Source organism: Sapajus apella, unplaced genomic scaffold (assembly GCF_009761245.1).
Source record: "Sapajus apella isolate SASKATOON/1434 unplaced genomic scaffold, GSC_monkey_1.0 scaffold117, whole genome shotgun sequence".
NCBI classification, from domain to species: Eukaryota; Metazoa; Chordata; class Mammalia; order Primates; family Cebidae; genus Sapajus; species Sapajus apella.
In genome coordinates this window covers 332,297-345,275 of record NW_022437057.1, presented here as the reverse complement: position 1 = coordinate 345,275, position 12,979 = coordinate 332,297, and the positions used below count along the sequence as shown (strand labels likewise).

The 12,979-nt window shown below is 39.9% G+C and overlaps 1 protein-coding gene across 3 annotated transcripts in view; it reads right to left on the bottom strand.

Annotated features, from left to right (window-relative positions):
- The window catches only part of RANBP17 (RAN binding protein 17), a 392,396-nt gene that overhangs the window by 378,964 nt on the left and 453 nt on the right, over positions 1-12,979 (bottom strand). The gene's annotated exons all lie outside the window — the stretch shown is intronic.

The following is a 12,979-nucleotide window of genomic DNA, read 5'->3' as shown; positions in this document are numbered from 1 at the left end:
ATTTTAAGAATTTAAGGCTAGACGTGGTGGCTCATGCCTATAATTCCAGCACTTTGGGAGGCCAAGGCACAAGGATCACCTGAGCCCAGGAGTTCAAGACCACCACAGGCAACATGGCAAAACCCCCTCTACAAATACAACAAAGCTAGCTGGGGCAGTAGGGTGCACCTGTAGTCCCAGCTACTGGAGTGCTGAAGCGGGAGGACCGCTTGAGCCTGGGAGGTCGAGATTGCAGTGAGCCATGATCCCATCATTGTACTTCAGCCTGGGTGACAGAGCAAGACCCTGTCTCAAAAACATATATATATTATTTTTATTCTATGCAATACGGGGCTTCTGAACCAACAACTCAAAGTGCTGTAGGATTTTCAAGAATTTTGACTTGATCTCATGGTATTTCTAGCAATGTAATAACCGGTTATGTTAAAGGGTCCTATTCCATAAGCACAAAGACTAAAGCATTCTGCTTATAATCCTAACTGATGATATAAATCTAATCTCATCTGACGATATGCGACACATGGAAACAATCTAAAAAAAGAATTTAAAAATGAGTTCAGCACTCCTCTCCAGCTTAAAACATGTTTTGTTAAACATGTCTTCTGAAAAAAAGATTATCTCACTTTGAACTTGAATAAGAGAAAAGAAAAATATTGGCATAGATTTCAATGTAAGGGTAGGCATATGAAAATAATGGGATATTCCTTTACAAAATGCCTTTTTGTTGTCTTTTGTAGCCTGAATTTTACGTGGCAACCTTACAGCTACACTAGCCCACACATTCCCTCACATGCATATACCTTCTCATAAAAGGAATACACAAGTTACACCAAAATGCGATCTACTCTAGCTCCCATTACTCTTTTTACTTCTTCCTCTCTCCTTAGCGCTTTTATAGCACTTTCAGACAAGCAAATGCTGAGGGAATTTGTCACTACCAAGCCTGCCTTACAAGAGCTCCTGAAAGAAGCACTAAATATAAAAGGAAAAACTGGTAACAGCCACTGAGAAAACACACCAAAATACAAAGACCAAGGACACTATGAAGAATCTACATCAACTAGTATGCAAAATAACCAGCTAGCATCATGATAACAGGATCAAATTCACACATAACAATATTAACTTTAATGTAAATGGGTTAAATGCCCCAGTTAAAAGCCACAGACTGCCAAATTGGATAAAGAGTCAAGTCCCATCAGTGTGCTATATTCAAGAAACCTATCTCATGTGCAAAGACACACATAGGCTCAAAATAAAGGGATGGAGGAAAATTTACCAAGCAAATGGAAAGAAAAAAAAAGCAGGGTTTGCAATCCTAGTTTCTGACAAAACAGAGTTTAAACAAAGATGAAAAAAGACAATGAAGGGCATTACACAATAGTAATGGGAACAATTCAACATGAAGGGCTATCCTAAATATATATGCACCCAATGTAGGAGCACCCAGATTCATAAAATTAGTTCTTAGAGATCTATAAAGAGACTTAGACTCCCACACAGTACATACAGTAATAGTGGCAAACTTTAATACCCCATGTCAATATTATTGGATCAATAAGAGAAAATTAACAAGGATATTCAGGACTTGAACTCAGCTCTGAATCAAGGGGACCCAATACGTGTCTACAGAACTCTCCATCCCAAAACAACAGAATATACATTCTTCTAGTGCCACATGGTACCTACTATAAAATCGATCACATAACTGAAAGAAAAGCACTCCTCAGCAAATACAAAAGAACTGAAATCCTAATAGTCTTACAGACCACAGGGCAATCAAATTAGAACTCATGATTAAGAAACTCACTCAAAACCACACAACTATATAGAAATTAAACAACCTGCTCCTGAATGACTCCTGGTTAAATAATGAAATTAAGGCAGAAATCAAGAAATTCTTTGCAATCAATGAGAACAAAGAGCCAACATAGCAGAATCTCTGGGACGCAGCTAAAGTAGTGTTAAGAGGGAAATTTATAGCACTAAATGCCCACATCAGAAAGCTAGAAAGATCTCAAATCAACACCCTAACATCACAACTAAAAGAACTAGAGAAGCAAGAGCAAACAAACCCAAAAGCTAGCACAAAACAAGAAATCACTAAGATCAGAGTGGAACTGAAGGAGATAGAGATATAAAAAATCCTTCAAAAAAAAATCAATGAATCCAGGAGCTTGTCTTTATAAAAGCTTAATAAAATACACTGCTAGCTAGACTAATAAAGAAAAAGAGGGAAGAATCAAATAGACACAATAAAAATGATAAAGGGATATCACCACTGACCCCACAAAAACACAAACTACCATCAAAGAATACTATAAACACTTTTACACAAATAAACTAGAAAATCTGGAACAAATGGATAAATTCCTGGACATATACACCCTCCCAACATTAAACCAGGAAGAAGTCAAATCCATGATTAGACCAATAACAAGTTTAAAATTGGGGCAGGAAAAAAATAACCAACCAAAGAAAACCCAGGATCAGACAGATTCACAGCCAAAGTCTACTAGAGGTACAAAGAGGAGCTGGTACCATTCCTTCTGAAACTATTCCAAACAACTGAAAAGGAGGGACTCTTCCCTAACTCATTTTATGAGGCCAGCATCATCCTGACACCAAAACCTGGCAGAGACACAACAAAAAAATAAAACTTCAGGCCAGTATCCCTGACGAACATTGATGTGAAAATCTTCAGTAAAATACTGGCAAACCAAATCCAGCAGCACACCAAAAAGCTTATCCAGGCTGGGTGCCATGGATCATGCCTGTAATCCCAGTGCTTTTGGGAGGCCGAGGTGGGTGGATCACCTGAGGTCAGTAGTTCAAGACCAGTCTGGTCAACATGGCAAAACCAAAACCCCATCTCTACTAAAATAAAAAAATCAGCCAGGCATGGTGGCACATGGCTGTAGTCCCAGCTACCCGGGAAGCTGAGGCAGGAGAATCCCTTGATCCCAGGAGGTGGAGGCTGCAGCGAGCTGAGATCGCACCACTGCACTGTACTTCAGCGTGGGCCTGGGTGACAGAGTGAAACTCCGGCTCAAAAAAAAAAAAAAAAAGGCTTATTCACCACCATCAAGTCAGCTTCATCCCTGGGATGCAAAGCTGGTTCAACATATGTAAATCAATAAATATAATCCATCACATAAACAGAGCCAATGACAAAAACCACACGATTATCTCAATAGAATGATGCAGAAGAGGCCTTCAATAAAATTCAATATCCCTTCATGTTAAAAACTCTCAATAAACTAGGTATTGATGGAACATATCTCAAAACAATAAGAGCTATTTATGACAAACCCATAGCCAATGTCATACTGAATGGGTAAAAGCTGGAAGCATTCCCTTTGAAAACTGGCACAAGAGAATGCTGCCCTCTCTCACCACTCCTATTCAACATAGTATTGGAAGTTCTAACCAGAGCAATCAGGCAAGCTAAAGAGATAAAGGGTATTCAGATAGCAAGAGACAAAGTCAAATTGTCTCTGCAGACAACATGACCCTACAATCTAGAAAACCCCATCATCTCAGCCCAAAACCTCCTTAAACTGAGAAGCAATTTCAGTAAACTCTCACAATCCAAAATCAATGTGTAAAAATCACAAACATACCTATAAAACAACAATAGAAAAGCAGAGAGCCAAATCCTGCCATTCATAATTGCTAAAAAGAGAATAAAATACCATGGAATACATCCTACAAAGGATGTGAAAGACTTCTTCGAAAAGAAGTACAAACCACTGTTCAAGGAAATGAGAGGACACAAACAAATAGAAAAACATTCCATCTTCGTGGATAGGAAGAATCAATATTGTGCAAATGGACATACTGCCCAAAGTAATTTACAGATTCAGTGCTATTCCCATCAAACTACCATTGACATTCTTCACAGAATTAGAAAAAACTACCTTAAAATTCATATAGAACCAAAAAAGAGCCTGTATAGCCAAGACAATCTTAAGCAAAAAGAACAAAGCTGGAGGCATCACGCTACCTGACATCAAACTATACTGCAAGGCTACAGTAACTAAAACAGCATGGTACTGGTACTAAACCAGCATGGTACTGGTACCAAAACAGACACACAGACCAATGGAACAGAATAGAGACCTCGGAAATAAGACCACACATCTACAACCATCTGATCTTTGACAAAGCTGGCAAAAACAAGCAATGGGGAAAGAATTCCCTATTTAACAAATGATGCTGGGAAAACCGGCTAGCCATATGCAGAAAACTGAAACTGGACCCCTTTCTTATACCTTATACAAAAATTAACTCAAGATGGATTAAAGACTTAGATGTAAAACTCAAAACCATAAAAGCCTTAGAAGAAAATCTAGACAATACCATTCAGGACATAGGCATGGGCAAAGATTTTATGATGAAATTGCCAAAAGCCATTACAACAAAAGCCAAAATTGACAAAAGGGATCTAGTTAAACTAAAGAGCTTCTAAACAGCAAAATAAACTATCATGAGAGTGAACAGGCAATCTACAGAACAGGAGAAAATTTTTGCAATCTACCCATCTAACAAAGGTCTACTATCCAGAATTTACATGGAGCCTTAAACGAATTTACAAGAAAAAAAAAAAAACATCAAAAAGTGGGCAAAGGACATGAACAGACACTTCTCAAAAGAAGACATTTATGAGACTAACATATGAAAAAAGTTCAACATCACTGATCATTAGAGAAATGCAAATCAAAACCACAATGAGATACCATCTCACTCCAGTCAGAGTGATGATTATTAAAAAGTCAAGAAACAACATATGATGACGAGGCTGTGAAGAAATAGAAACACTTTTACAATGTTGGTGGGAATGTAAATTAGTTGAACCATTGTGGATGACAGTGTGGTGATTCCTCAAGGACCTAGAACCAGAAATATCATTTGACCCAGCAATCCCATTACTGGGTATATACTCAAAGGAATATAAATCATTATATTATAAAGATACATACATGTACATGTATGTTTACTGCAGCACTATTCACAATAGCAAAGACATGAAACCAACCCAAATGCCCATTGATAACAGACTGGATAAGAAAATGTGGTACATATATACCATGGAATACTATGCAGCCATAAAAAGAAATGAGACTATGTCCTTTGCAGGGACATGGATGAGCTGGAAGCCATTATCCTCAGTAAACTAATGCAGGAACAGAAAACCAAACACCACATGTTCTCACTCATAAGCAGAAGCTGAACAATGAAGACATGTGGACACAGGGAGGAGAACAACACACACAGCGGGGCCTCTTGCAGGGGCGAGGGGAGGGAGAGCATCAGGACAAATAGCTAAGGCATGCGGAGCTTAATACCTAGGTGATGGGTTGACGGGTACAGCAAACCACCATGGCGCATGTATACATATGTAACAAACCTGCATGTTCTGCATATGTATCTCAGAACTTAAATTAAAAATATATAAAAGAAAAATATTTACAAGAAAAAAACATACATATATGTACAAAAATTAAAAGGGTCCCTTTTTTCCTCTCATGATCAACCCCAAGTCTTTTCCTTCATCTAGTAAATCTGGAGGACTGAATTTTAGAACTGATAATAATCAGTATAATTAATAAGTTGATCCTGATGGCATGCATTCATCTAGGCCTAAGATTCTTTGAAGTAGACTTTGACAACAAAAAGAATTAGGCCAAGATATAGTAAAAGATCTCTTTAACAAAAGGCAGCAAAAATGAGACTAATAACAGTGCCTATCTCACAGGTTTGGAGGATTAAGAGTTAGTGCCATGTAACTTCTGGCACACAGTTGTTTTTAACATTGCTGGTTTTCATTATATCCTTTTAAAATATATGTCCAAGTTCCAATCCCAGTACCTATAAATGATCTTATTTGGAAATAGAGTCTTCACAAATCCTTAATTAAGAATCTTGGTATGAGACCAAGATTGGATTTCATTTGTTAATAATTTGAAATATTCAAATTATATTACATTTGAATATTCAAATTAGTGTTGAATATTCAAATATAAATCTTGATATGAGACCATGCTGGATTTAGAGTGGGCCCTAAATCCACTGACTGGTATTCTTATAAGAGAAAGGAGGAAGTTTGGGATGCAGAGACACAGCAAAGAAGACCATATGAAGATGTAGGCAGAGACCAGAGTGATGTTTCTGCAAGCCAAAGAACACTGAGGATTGCCAGCAACCATCAGAAGCAGCTTGGAGAAATGCATGAAATGGTTTCTCCTTCAGGACCTCCAAAAGGAACCAAATCTGTATATGTTTCAGACATCTGGCCTCCAGATCTATAAGAATATATTTGTGTTAAGGCATGGTGGCACACGCCTGTAATCCCAGCTACTCAGTAGGCTGAGGCAGGAGAATCACTTGAGCCCAGGAGTTCCAGGCCAGCCTGGGAAACATAACGAGGCTCTTAATTCAAAAAAAAGTGTTGTAAGCCCTAGAAAACTAATATTAATAGTAATCAATTCAATGATACCTAAGTAAACCTATTTGGAAAGAGTACAGAAAAGTCTAGAAATTATTTGTCTTTTTTGCTATACTGATATAAAGAACCTCAAGACAGAACAGACTTGGGGTGTATTTAAATAGTATTTAAATCAACAATGTTACCAGTCACTCGTTTGTCCCAAAGATATTTCAAATTATTAATAAATGAAAGGCCATACAAGATAAAAGGGGAAAGCTTTGACTTTTTTGCAAAAGATTCAAAGGGAAAATCAAGTTATTCTTTCACTGTAATGGTAACAAACACATACCATACCTGGTATATTAGAAATCTTTCTAGAGAAAGGGATACACAAAGACCCTTACCCTGGTGGAAAGGTATTATCTAGACATATAAAGCAATTAAACCCACAATATGGTGGTTAGTAACCAATCAAGCAGTCTTCTGTTTAGCACTTGATTTTTTAAGGAAACTTTATTTTTCATAGTAAACTAATAAATTTTCATCTTAGTTTTATACATTGATATCTGAGAATATTACTTTTTTTTTTTTTCTTTTTTTTGAGACGGAGTTTCGCTCTAGTTACCCAGGCTGGAGTGCAATGGCCGATCTCGGCTCACTGCAACCTCCGTCTCCTGGGTTCAGGCAATTCTCCTGCCTCAGCCTCCTGAGTAGCTGGGATTACAGGCACGCGCCACCATGCCCAGCTAATTTTTTGTATTTTTAGTAGAGACGGGGTTTCACCATGTTGACCAGGATGGTCTCGATCTCTTGACCTCGTGATCCACCCGCCTCGGCCTCCCAAAGTGCTGGGATTACAGGCTTGAGCCACTGCGCCCGGCCTGAGAATATTACTAATATGAGAATGATCTCAGAAAAATGAATCCCTTCTCAATTTGTTGACAAATCAGATTTGAATTATTAAAGCTTTTACTAGTCTTAATGACAACATTAGCAATCCATATAAATAATTAAGAGGTAAAATAAAGAGAAGTGGACATCATTCACCTCCCACAGAGTAACTATTAAATATAAACAGACAGGCCAGACACGGTGACTCACACCTATAATCCCAGCACTTTGGGAGGCCAAGGTGGGTGACTTGCTTGAGCTCAGGAGTTCAAGACAAGCCTGGCCAACATGGTGAAATCCCATCTCTTCAAAAGATAAAAAATAATAAAAAATTAGCCAGGTGTGGTGGCACATGCCTGACAAGTCTCAGCTACTTGAGAGGCTGAGGTGGGTGGATTTCTTGAACCCAGGAGGCAGAGGTTGTAGCAAGCTGAGATCCCACGACCGCACTCCAGCCTGGGTGACAGAGTAAGACCCTGTCTAAAAAACACACACACACACACAAAACGGACAGTACCCAATTTACATGTCCTAGGAAACAATGATGCAATCCTGACTATAGTCTAAATAAGGATCTTCCAAATTATTCTGGACTTATTTCTGGCCTTTGCCACTGACACAGAATTGGCCCCTAAATGATGACTTCTTTTTATATAGCAAGTAAAAAGTCACATATGTAACTATCAACAGGTGAATGCTGAGTAAAAGCAGCCAGACAGAGAATATATTATATGGTTCTTAAGAAACAAAACAGATCAGTGGTTTCCTGGCTGGGAGGAAGACAGCAGAGTGGGGGAAACAGGGACAGCAAAGACAGATTACAAAGGGGCACGAGAGCACAAAGAAACTTCTAGGCGGATGGATATGTTTTTCTTGATTTTGGTGACAATTTCACAGATGTATACATATGTCAAAACCCATCCAATTGCACAGTTTAAATATACACATTTTATTATCAATTGAACTTCAGTAATGCTGAAAAAAAGAGAATAAACGCTTTTGTTTCAGGAAATAAATGTTCCCTAATAGTATAACATATACGGGTAAGCCACAAAAATCCACTTTAATTGAATTTAAAGATCTTTTCAATTACTTTCCAGTATCTTTGCTGCCTTCTGAAATCAAGCTTCTTGATTACAACAAACAGAATCTGCCTTCATTTTGAAGTTACTCATTTCCCACAAACTCTTTTTTTCTTCCTCTTACTACCTTTTCCTGAGTATCCCCGAAGGCTTTTATCTGGATCTCTTGGAATTGTTCCTTCTTACAATGAAAGAGATAATACTTGTCATAGTGCTTTATAGTTTACAAAAGTATTTCCATCCTTTTTTCAAACCAATCCTGAAAAATAGGCTCTTGTGGAGTACATATTTTCAGCGTATATATTCTACAGATTTAAAAAGCTAAGGTTGAGATCAAATATATATAAGTTGCTCAAGATTACAAATAAATGATCAAATTCTGAGTCAAATACAAGTCTACAGACTCCAAATACCTGTTGTCTCCTCCCAACCTGCCCGACTTGCCACTCTTTATTTTCATCATCCTCTACCTGGAGATGATGTCCTAGTCCATACTTCAAGAGACAGGGTCTTGTTAAGTTGCCCAGGATGGAGAGCAGTAGCTCTGCACAGGCACGGTCCCACTACAGATCAGCCCTAGAGTTTTGATGAGTTCTGTCTCTGACCTGGGACAATCCATTGTTCCTTAGGCAACCTGGTGGTCCCCCATTCCCATACTGATGGATGTCAATATTGCTGATGTTGGACTTAGCGGAGACACTTAATCAGGTGAGCACACTACAATACAGCCCAGAACCCCCAAGCTCAAGTGATCCCCCACCTCAGCATCCCAAGTAACCGGGACTATAGGCACACACCACCACACCTAGCAGTCCACGCTTTTAGCCCTCTCTGTTCACCATCTTTTTATATGTGTACAAATTTCTTGGAAATCTAGAAAGATGTAAAAAATAACCCAAAAATGTCACAAACAGAACTGAACATGGTTTCCACTTTAAGCATCTCTTTTCAGTAGTTTCAGAGTTCTAGACAGGAGTGTAGTGTTACATGCTCAATGTTATCTTTTGCTTCCCCTCTCCTTAGTCTCCTTTGTACCTCCTGTATAGTAACTGATTTGCCATGAGAGACATTTGGTCTTTGCTTCTGGGAGGTAATGTATTATCATACCTGATAGGATGTTTTTATTTAGGGGAGTGGCTGCACATACCCAGTAGTGGCAGGTTGGGGGCTGGCCACATCAGAAACACCAACTATGTGTTTTAGGGTGGGGACTTTGGGTCACAAAGTAATAGTCAACCTAGGACTGATGTCAAACATGTGGGCAATCAATCAATCATGCCCAAGAACTGAAGCCCCAGTAAAAACCCTTTTCTGGATTAGCTTCTCCAGTTTGCAATAATTAGTGCATATTGTCATACGTTGTTGCAGGGAGCACGTCCTGAGGCCAATAGAAGCTTATTTTTGAAACCCGCACAGATTTTGCCCTGTGTCAGCTTCCTCTGACCAATTTTAATCTGTATTCTGTCCCTGTAACAAACTGCAACTGAGTATGACAACTTTCAGTGAATTCTGTGAGTCCTTCCAAAAAACTCCTAAACCTGAGGGTGGTTTTGGGAAACCCCCAACTTGCAGTTGGTGTGAGAAGTAAGGGCAGTCTTGTGGACTCTGCCTTCAAACCTCGGTCTGGCTAACTCCAGGAACATATCTAATTTGTCATAAAGTCTTACCAATTATTCTCCCATAAAGATTCAACTTAACACCTCCACCTGATATTCAAAGACAGTAGAACAATCAAGCAATATTTTCTAACTGTGGCTGCCAGGGCCAGGGATTTCTCAAGAGGCGGCTCTGGGAATGAGCGTGCAGGGTAGTGGGGTCTTAGAAACGTCATGGTTCGATTTGAGAACCACTGGTCTAATGAAGTGGACACAAGCTTTGGAATCTGCCACTCACTTACTGAGTGACCTCAGGCAAATAATTTAATCTTTCTAAGCCTTGCTGTTAAAACTGCAAACAGCATTATCTACCTTCCAAAATAATCATGGGACTTAAGATATAAAAGTTAGGGAAAGTCTAATCCAGTGCCTGCCATACAGACGATCCACAGTAACTTATAAATAATCTCTCCAGTTACTGATGAATGTAAAAGACCATACTGATCTTCTATAGTTTCTCCCATTCAAGTCTACGCTGCCAGACTGGTCATTCCCATATACATTTTTTCATGCTATCATTGCATTTAAAAACAATAGTTCTCAATCACATCTAGATCAAATCAGGTAGCTTGACTAAGAATTAAGAAGCATGGCTGTATTTCCTGCTTCTGAAACAGTCCTGGGCAGAAAAGTTGGATCTACTGAGTCCCCTAAATTTTTCCTAACATTCTCTTGATTCTCATCAAGGTACCTCTGTTCTATCTAAAGTGCCTACTTTACTTCTCAGTTCTCTCTCTCTCTCCTCACTCTGCCCCCTTATCTGGATTGCCTCCTGTCAGGTAATCCAGACACATTAATTCCTTTGGGACAGGGTATCCTAATTCACAGCTTCCTAACCAGAATGCAACTGCTTTGAATGGTTAACAGGTATGCCTGAGATATTGATCCCTCTGCACTCCAGGCAGCAGGGGCAGGGCTTGAGACATTGGGGAAAGTGCGCACTGATGCCTTTTGGCAATGAGCAGTTTATGTTAATGAAATACACAATTACCATTTTCTATGTATGTCACGATGTGAAAAAGATGTTGACCAGTACCCTCACCTCACCCTACACAAATATGCTTCTTTACTCATCATCTTGATGGCATAATTTTTGCCTTAGCTGCCCCTTTGGGTAGATGACAGTAAGCTAGAGGTAATGGGGAACATGGAACTTATGAGTTATTATGCCTACTCCAACTCTGTAGCCTTGGACAAGTCACAACTGTTTTAAGACTCAGTGTCTTCATATATGCACATTTCTAAAGTTAGTGGCAAGGCTCAACTCTCTAATGAGCATACGAAAACTCAAAACACTAGGTTATCACTATTAACAAATGTTCCTTGAGTTAACTTATTAATGATATGATCCTATACACTAAAAAGAATTCAAATGGAGAAATTTCAGGGGTTTTTTTTGGGGGGGGGTCAACAAAACTGATCTTTTATTTGTCCAACTCCACTTTTAAGCTGTTTATAGAAATGTAATACGAAGTACATTCCTGGAAAACCAATATGGGTAGTTTGGACATCAGCAGCTAATTTTTCCAACACTGTGCCTAAATATGAAGAAGTTTTCCAGGGCTTGATTTACTATACACCATCTTTCCAGGTATGAAAAAATTCCAAAGTTTCACCATACCTTTTAATTTACTCTCAAGATTTACAAGGGCTCTGTGAACATCTGATTACCTATTTGCAATCCATAAATCCTCCTTGTGAGATTCTTCCTGTGAAAATTTCCCACAAGGCCTATTTACTAAAGTGGTAATACATTATTTTGACCTGAGGACCCTCAGAAATGACACGAAGTCAAAAGGTAATGTGTGGGGCATACTACATAACATTCTGGAACTGTCGATTACTAGACAGTAACTGGTTTTAAAAAAAGACCCTTTGGAAGAATCAATAAATCAGCAAGTTATGAGTCAGTGTGATCATAGGGGGGTCAAAGAAATCTACAAGGGGAATGAGATTCTTAGAAACACTGTCACCATATTATGAAATTGCCTTACCTCTCCCAGGTCATCTGCCACCTACTCCCTCTCCTGGTTCCCATCCCTTTGTTCCAACCAGACTGAACTTTCTGCAGTACACCATATTCTTGCATAATTATTTGCCTTGGCTCACTCTGTCCTTCTATCTCCATACCCTTCCGTTCCTCTTCACCTGGCAAACACCTACAACTCTTTCAAGGACCAGAAGACTGCAAGTTCCCCGAGAGTAGAAACCATAGAGTTTTGTTCACAGCTGTTGTATCTTCAGCATCTAACACAGTTAGTAAGTGCTCAATAATTAATGGAAGAATGGAGGCTCAAAGAAACTTAAAGCATCTCTTAGCTGAGAGCATAGCATCTCTACCTCACTCCTTCCCAACATACACACTTGGCTGGCTGCCCCCTTTTCTGTGCTCCCATGATACTCTGTGACTATTTCTACCATACATTTTTCACTTGTACCGTAATTTTCCGTGAACTCTATGAGGGCGAGGATATTAAGATGTCATCGTTTATCCCTAGAACTTTGCACAGTGCTTGAGACACAGTGAGGAGACAATAAATGTTCGCTGAACAACTGAAAGGGGATGTCAGAGCAGCCCGCGGATATACAAGCACGCGTCCCATCCTCGTAGCCTCTGCGATCCTCGCGCCCGCACCCGGCCCGGGTTTCCTCCTCCAAAGAGGCGGCCGCGGAGCCCTCCTTCGCAACTCCCCGCAGACTCAGCCTCTGTCTCCACCGGCCAATTAAAGTCCAACTGCTGTCGCCGCTTCTCCGGCGGACCCCAAGCCTCAGCTCGGGCTCGGGCTCAACTGTGTGGAGGGAGGCTGACTACAGATCCGCGCCGGCGACGCGGCGGGAAGGCGGGAAGGCTGCTCCTCCGCTCGGCGGCCGCGCGAGGCGCGCCAAAGCCGGCACGGCTGGGACTCCCACCTGTCGGGGCG